We start from the raw sequence: 19,240 nt of genomic DNA on the forward strand, positions 1-19,240 counted from the left end.
TCTTTGCCTCATATTACGTTTTTATCTCGGATTAGCGAAACAAAAGTCGAAAATACGTCCAATTCAAGTAAGTGTAGTTGTTTGTTTGTTTATTTGATTGATTGTTTTGTTTGTTTTGACATATTGGAGGAAATGGCTTTAAAATAATATCTCGAAACTTGATATTTAAATTTGGGAGCAGCTGGGCTATGCACCGGAACTTATATATTGTAATTCGTATGCAGTGTCATAGCAATATCAAGGGGATGAAAACAGAAAATGTATTAACAGCTGCAAAAGACGTGTAACGGTATATAATACAATTGCGGCGTTTAATTTCATACGTTATTGCCGTTCGAAGAATAATAACAGAGACATTTATCCCCATTCATCATGAAATTGATTTCTTTATTCATTCATTCATTCATTGATTCATTCATTTATTTATTTATTTATTTATTTATTTATTTATTTATTTATTTATTTATTTATTTATTTATTTATTTATTTATTTATTACATTTGTGGCAAAGTTAGAGCTCATGGCCCTCTCTTACACTTAACCACTTTAAACAATAACATGTAAAAATGTAAAAGATATAATAATTCCATAAAAATTAATACTACGGACAGATGTGCTAAATAGTAGTAGTAATAATAATGACTGAAGTGCGTAATAGAAAAAAAGAAACCCCATTCACACAACATACACACGATAATTCACACAATTCAGTTATATGTTCCCAGGAAAACCTCTCGGCAGACAGATTTGAGAAGGTAAAGAATAATGAAGATGAAATGAGAAGAAAATCGTGAAAAGCGATCACTCCAATGATTATTGGATGGGGGGAGGTAAGGAATCACAGAATGTGGAGGGAGGGGATTGGAAGCCAAGAATATCTAATATCAGCGAGTCGAAAGAATTCGAAATGTTATGACGTACAATATCCTAAGCCCATAAAACTTATCAATAACTAGTATGTAAGCCGTCTTCGACAGCTAAAACTACAATGTGAAAATTAATTTAAATTTTGAAATGTACTTGTTAGTGTATCTTATGAATAAAAGTTTCACAGGTTCGATAGTTAATGTTGTTACTTGCATCAAATTGACAGTGTCACCTCACTGAATGATATATTATCACTTCCTAGACCTTTCTTCTATCCCTTCATCGTCGAAATTCTATTACAGTTAGTAAGACGTGAAATTCTTAGCAAGAAAAGACATAGTTAATAGAGGGAAATTTAACAGTACTTTCTCAATAAAAGGAGGTACATTTTCATACTTTTACAGCGAATTGAAATGACTATTTAGTACATGGCTCCAGTGACTGATCTGGTATAACATTATCAACAACTGTATTTCACGGCAAACTTTTAGGTTTTTAAAAATTAAAAATTAAAAAGTTTCGATTTCGAATTGTCGCACCTGCGTTGAAGAGTTGCGGAAGTGAAAGAGGAACTTGCAAATATTGCTACTCGATCCATAGCATTGGTTCAAGGATTTCCAGTCCCACTCAAACAAACGTGACTTTCAATTAGTAGGCAAAGGGCTTACGTGACATAGTTCTATGATTGCTTTGTTTATTTAAGATTACTCTAACAGGATCTAGTTCAGGGTTTGGTTATCACACCTTTTTGACGTAACTTTTGTCCTTCTAAAGGCTATCGATATGCAGTGATAAAAGTGGCATTTATTAGTACGATAAATGCAAGGGCACTTTGAAACCATCGGTAGGCTTTCTAGGAAACCATAATTTTCACTGTTGCCTAGTGAGGGATAACATGGATCTTTCATCAATGATCTACGCAAATGTACCAGTTAGTTAGATTTTTTTTTTTTTTTTTTTTTTTTTTTTTTACGTAGACACGTTCCTCGGCAACGGGTACACGGAAAGAAAGACTTTAAGACGCATTTAGTGTTTGAATTGAAGGCGTATATCGCCATGAGTATTTAACTTACGAGTATATTTAATATCTCAATCGACAGATGAACGAGGAGGCTACCTGTTGCGAAATAATTAATATTTGAAACCTACTTTTCATGAAATAGCGCTTCAAATTAAAGCAAAATTGTGCTAAATGCGTAACGTCACACGTATACTCTGTTATAAGATGGCGCTGTGTTGACTCGCTCGCTAATTTGGAGGTTAGCTCTCGTTGTGAATACATCGTGGTAATTTGTACAGAATAACAAATTTAATATTGGAATTATTTCCAACAAGTAATTCTACGAAACCCTCAAAACCCTGCGACCGTTACAATAGTGACAGCCTACCACCATTTTTGTTTCAATTTGCTCTCCGTTGCACCGACACGAATATGTTTTATGGCGACGTTGGGATACGAAAGGGCTAAGTGGGGAGGAAGCGGCCGTAACCCCAATTAAGGTACATCCCCAGCATTTGTCTGGCATGAAAATGGGAAGTCACGGAAGTATTCAGGGCTGCCGACAGTGGAGTTCGTACCCACTATCCCCCGAATGCAAGCTGACAGTTACGTGTCCCAAACCGTGCAGCCACTGGCTCGGTCCAAGTTACTACATTAATCAATAGAACGGAGTGCTTGGAAAAATCCTCTCGCCTTGCTATAACACTTGTCTGGAGAATCTAATGCCCTAGTACACAAGCTCGGTAAATATCAGTCTTTACGTCCGGCTCCATAGCTAAATGGTTAGCGTGCTGGCCCTTGGTCATAGGGGTCCGGGGTTCGATTCCCGGCAGGGTCGGGAATTTTAACCATAATTCGTTTAATTTTACTGGCACGGGGGCAGGGTGTATGTGACGTCTTCATCATCATTTCATCCTCATCACGACGCGCAGGTCGCCTACAAGAGTAAACTCAAAAGACCTGCACCAGACGAGCCGAACTTGTCCTCGGACACTCCCGGCACTAAAAGCCATACGCCATTTCATTTCATCAGTCTTTACGAAACCGTGGTAAAACTTTCACCGTGATATTGTCATATAACATCTGCACCATTGCTAACACTCGGTTTCAACACCGCTTGTTTTTCTCACTATTATTCCCCTCTGAAGCAATTCAGAGTAGTATTCAGTAACCAGTGATGATTTCTAGGCACTTGTTGTTTTATGTCAAACTCGTCCACCACGCAGCGTATATGTAATGTCCGGATGCGCTTGCCGCTTCTAATTTGTTCCGACTGTTATTTATATGTAGACTAGTATCCACAATTTGGAGATATCAAAAACACTTTAATTTTTATGTTTAAAAAAAGAAAGAGAATGGATATAATGTAGATGCGATACAATTGCTGATTTGAAAACAGAAATGAAGACGAAGAGGCAGAATATTAAACAGAAATAAGCAAGAGATGATAGCATGTGAAGTATAAAACATAGCGGCCATGTTTAAATGAATTTAACGTTTAATTCTGCAGCGCAAATGGACTTTTCAAAAATATGCCTGATTTTTGTTAGGTTTTTGTTTTAAAGTCAGAACCTCACGAAAGGCAAGTACAACATTGGTAGTACTGCAATAACAGTGAATATTACTAGTTGGTATGAGTAGGATATTCCTTCAGCTCTTTGCGAGTTTTAAGACCTTGATTCAGTTAAGGAAATATTTCAAACTTGGAATCAGTTAAGTCTGAAAATGAATATATCCCAGTTTCAAGTTCTAGTCGCATCTTTGATTCGGGATAGAAAAGTTTATCGGGTACGTGAAGTGCTCAGTAAAATCCAATGCAGCATTTTATAGAAGAGTCCAGGCTCGAGCAGACCCTGATATTGCGCGTCTCACCTTTTTTTAGGTTTTTCCTGTGAATCGCACGCTCGTTATGGATAGCCTATAGCTGACGTTTACTTTGGCCCACTGGAACACAGCGATAGACAGGAATTGCAGTTTATCTACTTTTCTAAATGATAAAATCACGTAAAACTTGCAGCCGCCCACATGGACTCAGCGCTTGTATCTCCCTTGGTTTGCGTCCAATCTCAACAGAGAAAACAGCATTCTTAACAACAATGGTGTGGCAGTTTCATTTTTTAAATATTTTCCTCATAATTAACATGTATATGTGTGACGTCATCACACTGCGAAAATTATTAATCCGCAATATTGAAGCACCATAACTTCTAAAGCTGAAAACGTATAGGAACAAACTAAGGCTTCAATTGTGTGCCTTAAGGCACTCCTTAAATACGTTTTTCTTCATAGTCGTTTTTTATTCAAAATTAAACAGCGCAGAACATAGTCTGTCAACGGAGAACCTCCAATTAGAAAACAGCGAAATATATGGCGAACGAGGAGCGCATACCATCTTCTACTCACGAGACATCAGCCGGAGACATCTGTCGGTCGTGTTTCAGTACATCCTTATTGTAACCTTTGATCTAGAACTATCAGTTATCTTCAAAAGTAAAGACGACTAAAATATTCAGAAGTCCAAGCGCTCCTATGTTTAGCTCCCATCAACATTTCATCCTGCTCGATTTAGTTGAAAAATGCTTCATAAAACCTTCCATAACCTCTCTTTATTCCCGTTTTGTGAGGTGTTTATTGAACTGTGGTGATAACGAAACTATAAAATCTGAAACCTTACGTATTTTGCAGCGATCCCTCCACCCCACGGCACTTAACGCCCTTGAAAGGGCCTTGGCCTGCCCAGCGACCGCTGCTCAGCCCGTAGGCCTGCAGATTATGAGGGGTCGCGTGGTGAGCACGACGCATCCTCTCGGCCGTTATTCTGGGCTTTCGAGACCGGGGCCGCCATCTCACCGTCAGATAGCTCCTCAATTCTAATCACGTAGGCTGAGTAGACCTAGAACCAGCCCTCAGGTCGAGAGAAAAATCCCTGACCTGGCCGGGAGTCGAACCCAGGGCCTCCAGGCGAGAGGCAGGCACGCTACCCCTACACCATGGGGCCGGCTTATGCAGCGATCACTGCTTGAAAAATGTTCCAATTTCTTTGAATGGCAGCGCTAATAGAAGACAATTTCTAGCGATATCGTATGTTTTCTCGCAGTCGAGAACTGAATTTATTCACCAACTAGCGAATGTACCCGTGCTTCGCTACGGTATTCTACATTGTATTCGAATATCGAAGTAAATAGTGTACATGCAGTAAATAAGATTGTTTTAAAATTGCATGTCTCTTAGCGTTATTCGAGAAAGAGCATGGGGAGGTCCCCGTACGTTGTTTCCAATGTAAAGTGTTTGTTATGGATTTGTGATATAACGGCAGGCTCACTTGCCTACTGCCATTCACAATCGAGTTGGGAAATTTACATTATAATTGCAGGCCCCATTGCCTACTACGCGGACGGAATCGATTTGGGGAGTTTTCGTTAAAATGGCAGCCCCCTTTCCTACTTTCAGACAGATTACAGTTGAGGAGGTTCTATTATAATGGTAGGCAATTACCCTTCTATCACTCGAAATTGAGTTGTGCAGTTATCATTATAATGCCAGGCCCATTTTCCTACTGCCAGCCAGCTTACTGCCAGTCACACCAAGTTGGTGAGTTTCCATCAAAATAGCAGGCCACTATGCCTAATGCCAGTCACATTTTAGATGAGGACATTTCTTTATAATGGCGGGCACCCTTGTCTACTGCCAAACACAATCGGGTAGGGGAGTTTTAAACAAAATTGCATGCTCACTTGCCTTCTGCAAGTCAAATCGAGAAGGGAACTATTCATTACAATTGTAGGCCTTCCTTACTAATGACAGTTACACAGGAGTTGGAGAAGGAACCCTTTCCTACTGCTAGTCAAAGTCGGTGTGGGGAGTACTGATTACAATAGCAGACCCACCCTTTCTCGATCGCTAAAAATAGACATCAGTGAATATACACAAATCGACATACGAAAGCATATGCATGTTTACAATATTGAAGACCTTCATTTACAGATTAACTGCTACTAAACGTACGTCATATCGACAAAGGATTATACCATAAGACACGCCGGATTTAGTGGCCTGAATGGCTGGTCCTATGATATGTCATCTATTCTTGGGTCAGATTGAGTTAGAAACGTGGAACAGGGTAAAGAATTTGTAAGATTATCTCACATTACATTACTTTTCGGATAATTATGTGACAGCTACATACATAGCATTTGGCTGACATATGGCTACTGGGTGGGCCAATTTTCGTGAAGAGTTTGATGATTCTGTATTTCATCTAAGTAATTGAAAGTATGAATTATGCATGTGAAAATTCCAAATTGACTTAACATCGATTAATAGAGAAAAATCAAACGTAAAAGGGATACAGATACGGAAAAAAGTCATAAGACCAAGGTTGTAGATCATTCCAAATTGAACGGAGATTGTGCAATCAGTTATGTGATAGGAATTTCCGAAGTTCTGCACTATCATGAAAATTGCCTGCATATTTCGATATTCTTCGGGGATAAAAAGTGAAAAATTTAATGATCTAGGATGTTTTCCGTTCGTTACAGGCTAAAACGTATAATTTTGTCAAATTTCAATTATCTTCTTTTTCTTCTGGCAGATTATGCCGCAATCTGGATTTTGGGCGAGGCGGGTAAAAATTAGGACTTTCAGGAAACTAAACCAAAAATTATGGAGATGGTCATTATTAACCCTTAAACGGAAAGCTGTACGAAAATTTCGCCAAAATAGTCAGTGTAGAGGCACACAGTCGTTACGATTTTATTTATATAGATAAGGAATCTGCTCCATGTAAAACACCTTTTGGGCTATGTCCGCTGGATTTAACCTGCAAAAGTGACCATTCATGATATCTCCCTTATTAATCCTCCTGACGAAAAAAATGCACATGAAAAAAAAAAGGTTTAGAGGTGAAATTCCATCACGTTTGGTCGATTTTCAGCCAGGTTGGTCTTGTTCTGTATATACACTGAATGACAGAGCAAATGCAACACCAAGAAGGAGTGGTCAGAACTTTAGGGCCTATGCCAATTGCAGGGTAGACTGACGTCACTGAGGTATGCTCATGATGTGAAATGCGCCGCTGTGCTGCGCACGTAGCGAACGATAAATGGGACACGGCGTTGGCGAATGGCCCACTTCGTACCGTGATTTCTCAGCCGATAGTCATTGTAGAACGTGTTGTCGTGTGCCACAGGACACGTGTATAGCTAAGAATGCCAGGCCGCCGTCAACGGAGGCATTTCCAGCAGACAGACGACTTTACGAGGGGTATGGTGATCGGGCTGAGAAGGGCAAGTTGGTCGCTTCGTCAAATCGCAGCCGATACCCATAGGGATGTGTCCACGGTGCAGCGCCTGTGGCGAAGATGGTTGGCGCAGGGGCATGTGGCACGTGCGAGGGGTCCAGGCGCAGCCCGAGTGACGTCAGCACGCGAGGATCGGCGCATCCGCCGCCAAGCGGTGGCAGCCCCGCACGCCACGTCAACCGCCATTCTTCAGCATGTGCAAGACACCCTGGCTGTTCCAATATCGACCAGAACAATTTCCCGTCGATTGGTTGAAGGAGGCCTGCACTCCCGGCGTCCGCTCAGAAGACTACCATTGACTCCACAGCATAGACGTGCACGCCTGGCATGGTGCCGGGCTAGAGCGACTTGGATGAGGGAATGGCGGAACGTCGTGTTCTCCGATGAGTCACGCTTCTGTTCTGTCAGTGATAGTCACCGCAGACGAGTGTGGCGTCGGCGTGGAGAAAGGTCAAATCCGGCAGTAACTGTGGAGCGCCCTACCGCTAGACAACGCGGCATCATGGTTTGGGGCGCTATTGCGTATGATTCCACGTCACCTCTAGTGCGTATTCAAGGCACGTTAAATGCCCACCGCTACGTGCAGCATGTGCTGCGGCCGGTGGCACTCCTGTACCTTCAGTTGCTGCCCAATGCTCTGTTTCAGCAGGATAATGCCCGCCCACACACTGCTCGCATCTCCCAACAGGCTCTACGAGGTGTACAGATGCTTCCGTGGCCAGCGTACTCTCCGGATCTCTCACCAATCGAACACGTGTGGGATCTCATTGGACGCCGTTTGCAAACTCTGCCCCAGCCTCGTACGGACGACCAACTGTGGCAAATGGTTGACAGAGAATGGAGAACCATCCCTCAGGACACCATCCGCACTCTTATTGACTCTGTACCTCGACGTGTTTCTGCGTGCATCGCCGCTCGCGGTGGTCCTACATCCTACTGAGTCGATGCCGTGCGCATTGTGTAACCTGCATATCGGTTTGAAATAAACACCAATTATTCGTCCGTGCCGTCTCTGTTTTTCCCCCAACTTTCATCCCTTTCGAACCACTCCTTCTTGGTGTTGCATTTTCTCTGTCAGTCAGTGTATTATGAAGAGTAAAATCACCTTTTGTGTTCCCTATAAACCACCAGTCCATTCCGGAACATGAAATGTTATTTACGTTTAAAACCTACCTTTGGACAGGTGGATGCTAAATATAAATTTTGGTTCGAATGTCTTCAGTAGTTTTCAAGTTGTATGGAATACGCTTTACACGTACCCGCTCGTGAGTTAAGTCCGATGGGACTTGTACAGAAAAACGGTCCGTTAATGATATCTCCCTTATTAATCCTCGTATCGAAATGATGCACATGAGAAAAAAGGTTTAGAAATTAATTTCTACCGAGGTAGGTAGATTTCCATTAAGTTTGGTTGTGTATATTTTGTGGAAGTGCAAAATCACTGTTTCGGTTTCGTATAAACCCCCAGTCAGTTCAGGGATTTAGAAACAATATTTGCCCTAAAACCTATCAAGGACAGGTGTATTCTAAATATGAGTCTTGGTGGAAATACATCCAGTAGTTTGTAGCACTCGCGTACATCATCATCATCATCATCTGTTTACCCTCCAGGTTCGGTTTTTCCCTCGGACTTAGCGAGGGATCCCACCTCTACCGCCGCAAGGGCAGTGTCCTGGAGCTTCAGACTCTTGGTCGGGGGATACAACTGGGGAGTATGACCAGTACCTCGCCCAGGCGGCCTCACCTGCTATGCTGAACAGGGGCCTTGTGGAGGGATGGGAAGATTGGAAGGGATAGGCAAGGAAGAGGGAAGGAAGCGGCCGTGGCCTTAAGTTAGGTACCATCCCGGCATTCGCCTGGAGGAGAAGTGGGAAACCACGGAAAACCACTTCCAGGATGGCTGAGCTGAGAATCGAACCCACCTCTACTCAGTTGACCTCCCGAGGCTGAGTGGACCCCGTTCCAGCCCTCGTACCACTTTTCAAACTTCGTGGCAGAGCCGGGAATCGAACCCGGGCCTCCGGGGGTGGCAGCTAATCACGCTAACCACTACACCACAGAGGCGGCCACTCGCGTACATACGGCGTAATTAAGGAAGAAATGTACCGGGCGAGTTGGCCGTGCGCGTAGAGGCGCGCGGCTGTGAGCTTGCATCCGGGAGATAGTAGGTTCAAATCCCACTATCGGCAGCCCTGAAATGGTTTTCCGTGGTTTCCTATTTTCACACCAGGCAAATGCTGGGGCTACACCTTAATTAAGGCCACGGCCGCTTCCTTCCAACTCCTAGGCCTTTCCTATCCCATCGTCGCCATAAGACCTATCTGTGTCGGAGCGACGTAAAGCCCATAGCCAAAAAAAAGGAAGAAATAATACAGTTAAGAAAGTTGAAGGTAATAGAAAATGCATTATAACTGAGGACAGCCGGATAACGACAAATATGTAAATGCCAAGTGAATATATTGGAAAATCAAATGCCCCTCAATAAATTATGCTAGTGTGAGTTATGGATATAATAAAGCGGTAACAGAGGAGAAATTTAGGTCCAGTGATTCTTAGGTAAACAAATAATAAGAAGATGACTAATGGTGTTATTACTTAATCTATTCGAGGGCGGTTATAACATCCAACGATATTCCACCAATATCCCGCAGATAGGCCGATTGACGCCTCTCTTGCCTTCTACCCAAGGAACAACCACGAATTTAAAAGCATGATGAGGAAAATGGCAATACGTTACTTCCCTGCTGGCATGCAGTCAGAGACGTTGCCATGGTAACCTGTAGGTTCGTTGTCGGTCTGTCGGTCACTCAATGCAGAGCATGATACCAGCGGAAAATTTTAAATTTCTCCGTCATGTGAAGAGTAAGGTAAATTATGAACATAACGAAAGTTGTTTATAATGAAGAGACGTTTAACGTACGGTAAACGAAGTTTACAGATAATAGTATAAGAGAAAATGGAGGAAAACCATTCTGATTTTCCTATAAACCGCCCGTCTATTCAAAGATTTTAAAATGATATGCATATCGAAACCTTTCCCCGGGATGAGTATACTCTAAATATGAAGTTTGGTTGAGATCTATCCAGCCGTTTCGAAGTGATGGTGGGAAAACCATTCTGGTTTTCGTATAAATCCCTGGTCTATTCAAAGGTTTTAACATAATATGCATATCAAAGCCTTCCCCGGTATAAGTATACTCTAAATATGAAGTTTGGTTGAGATCTATCCAGCCGTTTCGACGTGAGGGTGGAAAAACCATTCAAGTTTTCCTATAAACCCCCCGTCTGTTCAAAGATTTTAAAATGATATGCATATCGAAACCTTCCCCGCAATGAGTGTACTCTAAATATGAAGTTTGGTTGAGATCTATCCAGCCATTTCGACGTGATGGTGGAAAAACCATTCTGGTTTTCCTATAAACTCCCCGTGTATTCAAAGATTTTAAAATGATATGCATATCGGAACCTTCCCCGGGATGAGTATACTCTAAATATGAAGTTTGGTTGAGATCTATCCAGCCGTTTCGACGTGATGGTGGAACAGACAAACAGACAGACAAACAGACAAACAGACACGAAACGTAAAAACCACCGATTCGGTCTTAAGTTGACCTAAAACGGATAAATATCTGAAAAATTGGCAAAACAAAAGAAATTACAGACAGCGGACCCCCTACAATTTTATTTATATAGATTATATCTCAAACATAACTCACTGGGTTTTTTCTTTTAATCATTTCTTTTTCTGAAACGGAACATTGTTTAGCTCTTCAAACGGATCTCTCCTTCCATGTTCAGCTCTCCCTTCCTTCAGTTCAAATTGATTAAGATATGAAGATATAACACGTAACTGTAAAGCTTCATTTTTTAACTCTTTATTTCCACGGTTTTCGTAGAAAATCGCTCCCTCACAAAGGGTAAATATTGTACCTCGGTAAATTGTCTGTAGGCTCGAAACCGGTCTTGGTGCGACAAAAATGCAACTTTACCCACGTAAAATATACATTTTGAGGCCATACGTTTATTATTATTATTATTATTATTATTATTATTATTATTATTATTATTATTATTATTATTATTACTAGCGAATGTACCCGTGCTTCGCTACGGTATTCTACATTGTATTCGAATATCGAAGTAAATAGTGTGCATGCAGTCAATAAGATTGTTTTAAAATTGCATGTCTCTTAGCGTTATCCGAGGAAGAGCATGGGGAGGTCCCCGTACGTTGTTTCCAATGTAAAGTGTTTGTTATGGATTTGTGATATAACGGCAGGCTCACTTGCCTACTGCCATTCACAATCGAGTTGGGAAGTTTACATTATAATTGCAGGCCCCATTGCCTACTATGCGGACAGAATCGATTTGGGGAGTTTTCGTTAAAATGGCAGCCCCCCTTTCCTACTTCCAGACAGATTACAGTTTTTATTATAATGGCAGGCAATTACCCTACTATCACTCGAAATTGAGTTGTGCAGTTATCATTATAATGCCAGGCCCATTTTCCTACTTCCAGCCAGCTTACTGCCAGTCACACCAAGTTGGTGAGTTTCCATCAAAATAGCAGGCTACTATGCCTAATGCCAGTCACATTTTAGATGAGGACATTTCTTTATAATGGCGGGCACCCTTGCCTACTGCCAAACACAATCGGGTAGGGGAGTTTTAAACAAAACAACATGCTCACTTGCCTTCTGCAAGTCAAATCGAGAGGTGAACTATTCATTACAATATTGTAGACCTTCCTTACTAATGACAGTTACACAGGAGTTGGAGAAAGAACCCTTTCATACTGCCAGTCAAAGTCGGTGTGGGGAGTACTGATTACAATAGCAGACCCACCCTTTCTCGATCGCTACAAATCGACATCAGTGAATATATATAGATCGACATACGAAAGTATATGCGTGTTTACAATATTGAAGACCTTCATTTACAGATTAACTGCTACTAAACGTACGTCATATCGACAAAGGATTATACCATAAGACACGCCGGATTTAGTGGCCTAAATGGCTGGTCTTATGATATGTCATCTATTCTTGGGTCAGATTGAGTTAGAAACGTGGAACAGTGTAACGTTCTTGTAAGATTATCTCACATTACATTAATTTTCGGATAATTATGTGACAGCTACATACATAGCATTTGGCTCATATATGGCTACTGGGTGGGCCAATTTTCGTGAAGAGTTTGATGATTCTGTATTTCATATAAGTAATCGAAGGTATGAATTATGCATGTGAAAATTCCAAATTGACTTAACATCCATTAATAGAGAAAAATCAAACGTAAAAGGGATACAGATACGGCAAAAAGTCATAAGACCAAGGTTGTAGATCATTCCAAATTGAACGGAGATTGTGCAGTCTGTTATGTGATAGGAATTTCCGAAGGTCTGCACCATCATTAAAATTGCCTGCATATTTCGATATTCTTCGGGGATAAAAAGTGAAAAATTTAATGATCTTGGATGTTTTCCGTTCGTTACAGGCTAAAACGTATAATTTTGTCAAATTTCAATTATCTTCTTTTTCTTCTGGCAGATTATGCCGCAATCTGGATTTTGGGCGAGGCGGGTAAAAATTAGGACTTTCAGGAAACTAAACCAAAAATTATGCAGATGGTCATTATTACCCCTTAAACGGAAAGCTGTACGAAAATTTCGCCAAAATAGTCAGTGTAGAGGCACACAGTCGTTACGATTTGATTTATGTAGATAAGGAATCTGCTCCATGTAAAACATTTTGGCTATGTCCGCTGGACTTAACCTGCAAAACTGACCATTCATGATATCTCCCTTATTACTCCTCCTGACGAAAAAATGCACATGAAATAAAGGTTTAGAGGTGGAATTCCATCACGTTTGGTCGATTTCCAGTCAGGTTGGTCTTGTTCTGTATATATTGTGGAAGAGTAAAATCACCATTTCGGTTCCCTATAAACCGCCAGTCCATTCCGGAACATGAAATGTTATTTACGTTTAAAACCTACCTTTGGAAAGGTGGATCCTAAATATGAATTTTGGTTCGAATGTCTTCAGTAGTTTTCAAGTTGTAAGGAATACGCTTTACACGCACCCGCTCGTGAGTTAAGTCCGATGGGACTTGTACAAAAAAAAAACGGTCCGTTAATGATATCTCCCTTATTAATCCTCGTATCGAAATGATGCACATGAGAAAAAAGGTTTAGAAATTAATTTCTACCAAGGCAGGTAGATTTAAATTAACGTTGGTTGTGTATATTTTTTGGAAGTGCAAAATCACTGTTTCGGTTTCGTATAAACCCCCAGTCAGTTCAGGGATTTAGAAACAAAATTTGCCCTAAAACCTATCAAGGACAGGTGTATTCTAAATATGAGTATTGGTGGAAATACATCCAGTAGTTTGTAGCACTCACGTACACACGGCGTAATTAAGGAAGAAAATAATACAGTTAAGAAAGTTGAAAGTAATAGAAAATGGATTATAATTGAGGATAGCCGGATAACGACAAATATGTAAATGCCAAGTTAATGTATTGGAAAATCAAATGCCCCTCAATAAATTATGCTAGTGTGAGTTATGGATATAATAAAGCGGTAACAGAGGAGAAATTTAGGTCCATTGATTCCTGGGTAAACAAATAATAAGAAGATGACTAATGGTATTATTACTTAATCTATTCGAAGGCGGTTATAACATCCAACGATATTCCGCCAATATCCCGATGATAGGCCGATTGACGCCTCTCTTGCCTTCTACCTAAGGAACAACCACGAATTTAAAAGCATGATGAGGAAAATGGCAATACGTTACTTCCCTGCTGACATGCAGTCAGAGACGTTGCCATGGTAACCTGTAGGTTCGTTGTCGGTCTGTCGGTCACTCAATGCAGAGCATGATACCAGCAGAAAATTGTAAATTTCTCCGTCATGTAAAGAGTAAGGTAAATTATGAACATCACGAAAGTTGTTTATAATGAAGAGACGTTTCACGTACGGTAAACGAAGTGTACAGAAAATCAATAGTATAAGAGAAAATGGAGGAAACCATTCTGGTTTTCCTATAAACCCCCGTCTATTCAAAGATTTTAAAATGATATGCATATTGAAACCTTCCCCGGGATGAGTATACTCTAAATATGAAGTTTGGTTGAGATCTATCGAGCCGTTTCGACGTGATGGTGGAAAAACCATTCTGGTTTTCCTATAAACCCCCGTCTATTCAAAGATTTTAAAATGATATGCATATCGAAACCTTCCCCGGGATGAGTATACTCTAAATATGAAATTTGGTTGAGATCTATCAAGCCGTTTCGACGTGATGGTGGAAAAACCATTCTGGTTTTCCTATAAACCCCCCCCCGTGTATTCAAAGTTTCTAAAATGATATGCATATCGAAACCTTCCCCGGGTGGAGTATACTCTAAATATGAAGTTTGGTTGAGATCTATCCAGCCGTTTCGACGTGATGGTGGAAAAACCATTCTGGTTTTCCTATAAACCCCCCGTGTATTCAAAGATTTTAAAATGATATGCATATCGAAACCTTCCCCGGGAGGAGTATACTCTAAATATGAAGTTTAGTTGAGATCTATCGCGCCGTTTCGACGTGATGGGGGAAAACCATTCTGGTTTTCCTATAAACCCCCGTCTATTCAAAGATTTTAAAATGATATGCATATTGAAACCTTCCCCGGGAGGAGTATACTCTAAATATGAAGTTTGGTTGAGATTTATCGAGCCGTTTCGCCGTGATGGTGGAAAAACCATTCTGGTTTTCCTATAAACCCCCCGTGTATTCAAAGATTTTAAAATGATATGCATATCGAAACCTTTCCCGGGAGGAGTATACTCTAAATATGAAGTTTAGTTGAGATCTATCGAGCCGTTTCGACGTGATGGTGGAAAAACCATTCTGGTCTTCCTATAAACCCCCGTCTATTCAAAGATTTTAAAATGATATGCATATCGAAACCTTCCCCGGGATGAGTATACTCTAAATATGAAATTTGGTTGAGATCTATCCAGCCGTTTCGACGTGATGGTGGAAAAACCATTCTGGTTTTCCTATAAACCCCCACGTGTATTCAAAGATTTTAAAATGATATGCATATCTAAACCTTCCCCGGGATGAGTATACTCTAAATATGAAGTTTGGTTGAGATCTATCCAGCCGTTTCGACGTGATGGTGGAAAAACCATTCTGGTTTTCCTATAAACCCCCCGTGTATTCAAAGATTTTAAAATGATATGCATATCGAAACCTTCCCCGGAATGAGTATACTCTAAATATGAAGTTTGGTTGAGATCTATCCAGCCGTTTCGACGTGATGGTGGAACAGACAAACAGACAGACAAACAGACACGAACAATTTTATTTATATAGATTATTATTATTATTATTATTATTATTATTATTATTATTATTATTATTATTATTATTATTAAGCAAGCCTCGGACCTGTGGGAGTAATGGAGTCCCAGTCCCATTTGACAGGCGAGGGACTCCTTGGAAACAACTTGGCGAACGATGGTTAGACTCGGTTTCTAACGATTTAAAGATGAGAGGTAGCCTATAGAAATAAATGAGGCCACAACACTAGTTGCAAATCGAGGATTGTGGCGACGTTTTGTAAATTCTCAGAGGCTTGCAGACTGAACGCTGAAAGGCATAATAGTCTATAATGATAATGTGTGTATTATTATTATTATTATTATTATTATTATTATTATTATTATTATTATTATCATCATCATCATCTGTTTACCCTCCAGTTTCGGCTTTTCCCTCGGACTGAGCGAGGGATCCCACCTCTACCGCCTCAAGGGCAGTGTCCTGGAGCTTCAGACTCTTGGTCGGGGGATACAACTTGGGAGTATGACCAGTACCTCGCCCAGGCGGCCTCACCTTCTATGCTGAACAGGGGCCTTGTGGAGGGATGGGAAGACTGGAAGGGATAGACAAGGAAGAGGGAAGGAAGCGGCCGTGGCCTTAAGTTAGGTACCATCCCGGCATTCGCCTGGAGGAGAAGTGGGAAACCACGGAAAACCACTTCGAGGATGGCTGAGGTGGGAATCGAACCCACCGCTACTCAGTTGACCTCCCGAGGCTGAGTGGACCCCGTTCCAGCCCTCGTACCACTTTTCAAATTTCGTGGCAGAGCCGGGAATCGAACCCGGGCCTCCGGGGGTGGCAGCTAATCACGCTAACCACTACACCACAGAGGCGAACTGTTATTATTATTATTATTATTATTATTATTATTATTATTATTATTATTATTATTATTATCCTGAGGTTAGTGCATTCGGGCGTAAGTCCATGAATACAAGAACTCCTGCTGTTATATTGAGAACCCTTCCATAACCATTTCCTTTCTTTAGCCATACTCTCGCTCTTCTAAGATGTGGAATTTATCTCCTTCGATGGCATTAACAGCTGTCCCATTAAAATAACAATGAAGTTAACCTTGACAAGTGAACGCTGCTTGCATTTGAAGACCTTGAAATACAACGATCCGCAGGACATTTGAGAGGAAATACGCGGAATGGAGCTGAATAGTAATACGTTTATCTCAGAGAACGATCTCTTAGAATACGTTTGATGATCCTGAGAAGAGACGTGATGTTTTATCTCTCTCTTTTAGAAGCCGAGGTTGAATTCTCATCACATCTGTTTGAAATGGTTGAAATTACTTGCTCATGCAATGGAAATTGAACATCGTGATTTACCGTAGTTGGGAGAGGGGAGGGGGCAGCCTCGTAGTATAGGAGTGGTATGCCTGGCCTTATTAGATTCCCGACCAATCCAGGGAATTCAATTCTGGACTGAGGGATGGAACAGGGATCACTCAAACTCGTGAGACTAATTGAGGAGATGTCTTATGCGAGAGGCAGTTGATTCACTCGCGAAAGATAAGTAATTTTGTTTTTGTTTTGGTTTGGTTTGGTTTGGTTTGGTTTGGTTTGGTTTGGTTTGGTTTGGTTTGGTTTGGTTTGGTTTGGTTTGGTTTGGTTTGTTTTGTTTTGTTTTGTTTTGTTTTGTTTTGTTTTGTTTTGTTTTGTTTTGTTTTGTTTTGTTTTGTTTTGTTTTGTTTTGTTTTGTTTTGTTTTGTTTTGTTTTGTTTTGTTTTGTTTTGTTTTGTTTTGTTTTGTTTTGCTGGTTACAAGCATAATGTTCAGATAGAGGAGGTGACTAATACTAAAGAAGTACTAAAACTTACCTATAATAACAATGACATTTACAGTAAGATATTAAAGTTGAAAACTAGAAAAGCAGCTGGAATTGATAAGGTTTCCGGGGATATACCAAAGACAATGGGTTGGGATATAGTACCATATCTGAAGTACTTGTTTGATTATTGTTTGCATGAAGGAGCTATACCAAATGAATGGAGAGTTGCTATATTAGCGCCGTGTATAAAGGAAAGGGTGATAGACATACAGCTGAAAATTACAGGCCAGTCAGTTTCACATGCATTGCATGTAAGCTTTGGGATTGCATTCTTTCTGATTATGTAAGACATGTTTGCGAAATTAATAACTGGTTCGATAGAAGGCAGTTCGGGTATAAAAAACCAAACCCAATGGCACTACAGCCCTTGAAGGGCCTTGGCCTATCAAGCGACCGCTGCTTAGCCCGAAGGCCTGCAAATTACGAGGTGTCGTGTGGTCAGCACGACGAATCCTCTCGACCGGTATTCTTGGCTTATTCCACCGTCAGATAGCTCCTCAATTCTAATCACGTAGGCTGAGTGGACCTCGAACCAGCCCTCAAGTCCAGGTAAAATCCCTGACCTGGCCGGGAATCGAGCCCGGGGTCTCCGGGTAAGATGCAGGCATGCTACCCCTACACCACCGGGCCGGCTCAGTTCGGGTATAGGAAAGGTTATTCCACTGAACTTCAACTTGTAAGATCCCAGCAAGATATTACAGATATCCTGGATTCAGGTCAAATAGACTGTATCGTGATTGACCTATCTAAAGCATTTCATAGGGTAGATTATCGGAGGCTACTGGCAAAAATGAGTCCAGTTGGACTAGACAAAAGATTGAGTGAATGGGTGGCTATACTTCTAGAAAATTGAACTCAGAGAATTAGAGCAGGCGAAGTTTTATCTGACCTTGTAATAATTAAGAAGGGAGTTACTCACGGCAGTATTAATGGACCTTTATGTTTTGGCTCTTTGCAGTTGATGTTATTCTGTACAGCATAATAAATGTGTTACAAGATTGTGAGTCACTGCGAAATGACCTCCATAATATTGTGAGATGGACAGTAGGCAGTGGCATGATGATAAATGGGGTTAAAAGTCAGGTTGTGAGTTTCACAAATAGGAAAAGTCCTCTCAGTTTTAATTACTGCATTGATGGGGTGAAAGTTCCTTTTGGGGATCATTGTAAGTACCTAGTGTAGGTGTTAAAATATGGAAAGACCTTCACTGAGGCAATCACATAAATGGGATTTTAAATAAAGGTTACAGATCTCTGCAGATGGTTATGTGGGTGATTAGGGGTTGTAGTAAGGATTTAAGGGGAGAACATATAAGTATCTGGTACGACCCCAGCGTATGGGACCCTTATCAGAATTGCTTGATTCAAGAACTGGAAAAAACCCAAAGAAAAGCAGATCGATTTGTTCTGGGTCATTTCCGACAAAAGTGTATCGTTACAAGAATGTTGCATAGTTTGGACTGGTAAAACTTGAGAGCAGGGAGACGAGCTGCTCGACGAATTGGTATGTTCCAAGCTGTCAGTGGAGAGATGGGGTGAAATGACATTAGTAAAGGAATAAGTTTGAGTGGTGTTTTTGAAAGTAGGAATGATCACAACATGAATATATGGTATTCAAGAAGACAAATTGGGGAAAATGTTCGTTTATAGGAAGGGGAGTTGAGGGTTTGAATAGCTTACCAAGGGAGATGTTCAATAAATTTCCAATTTCTTTGCAATCATTTAAGAAAAGGCTAGGAAGAAAACAGGTAGGGAATCTGCTACCTGGGCGACTGCCCTACGGTTCGTCCTGGGATGCGCTACGAGACGGTTCACTCCTGATAGCCTATCGAGTTTAACAAACATAGTATTCTAG

The 19,240-nt window shown here is 40.9% G+C and overlaps 1 protein-coding gene across 1 annotated transcript in view; it reads right to left on the reverse strand.

Moving 5' to 3' along the window:
* Nucleotides 1–19,240, reverse strand: part of LOC136875629 (inactive pancreatic lipase-related protein 1) — a 104,130-nt gene that overhangs the window by 60,098 nt on the left and 24,792 nt on the right. The gene's annotated exons all lie outside the window — the stretch shown is intronic.

This window comes from Anabrus simplex, chromosome 6 (assembly GCF_040414725.1).
Source record: "Anabrus simplex isolate iqAnaSimp1 chromosome 6, ASM4041472v1, whole genome shotgun sequence".
NCBI classification, from domain to species: Eukaryota; Metazoa; Arthropoda; class Insecta; order Orthoptera; family Tettigoniidae; genus Anabrus; species Anabrus simplex.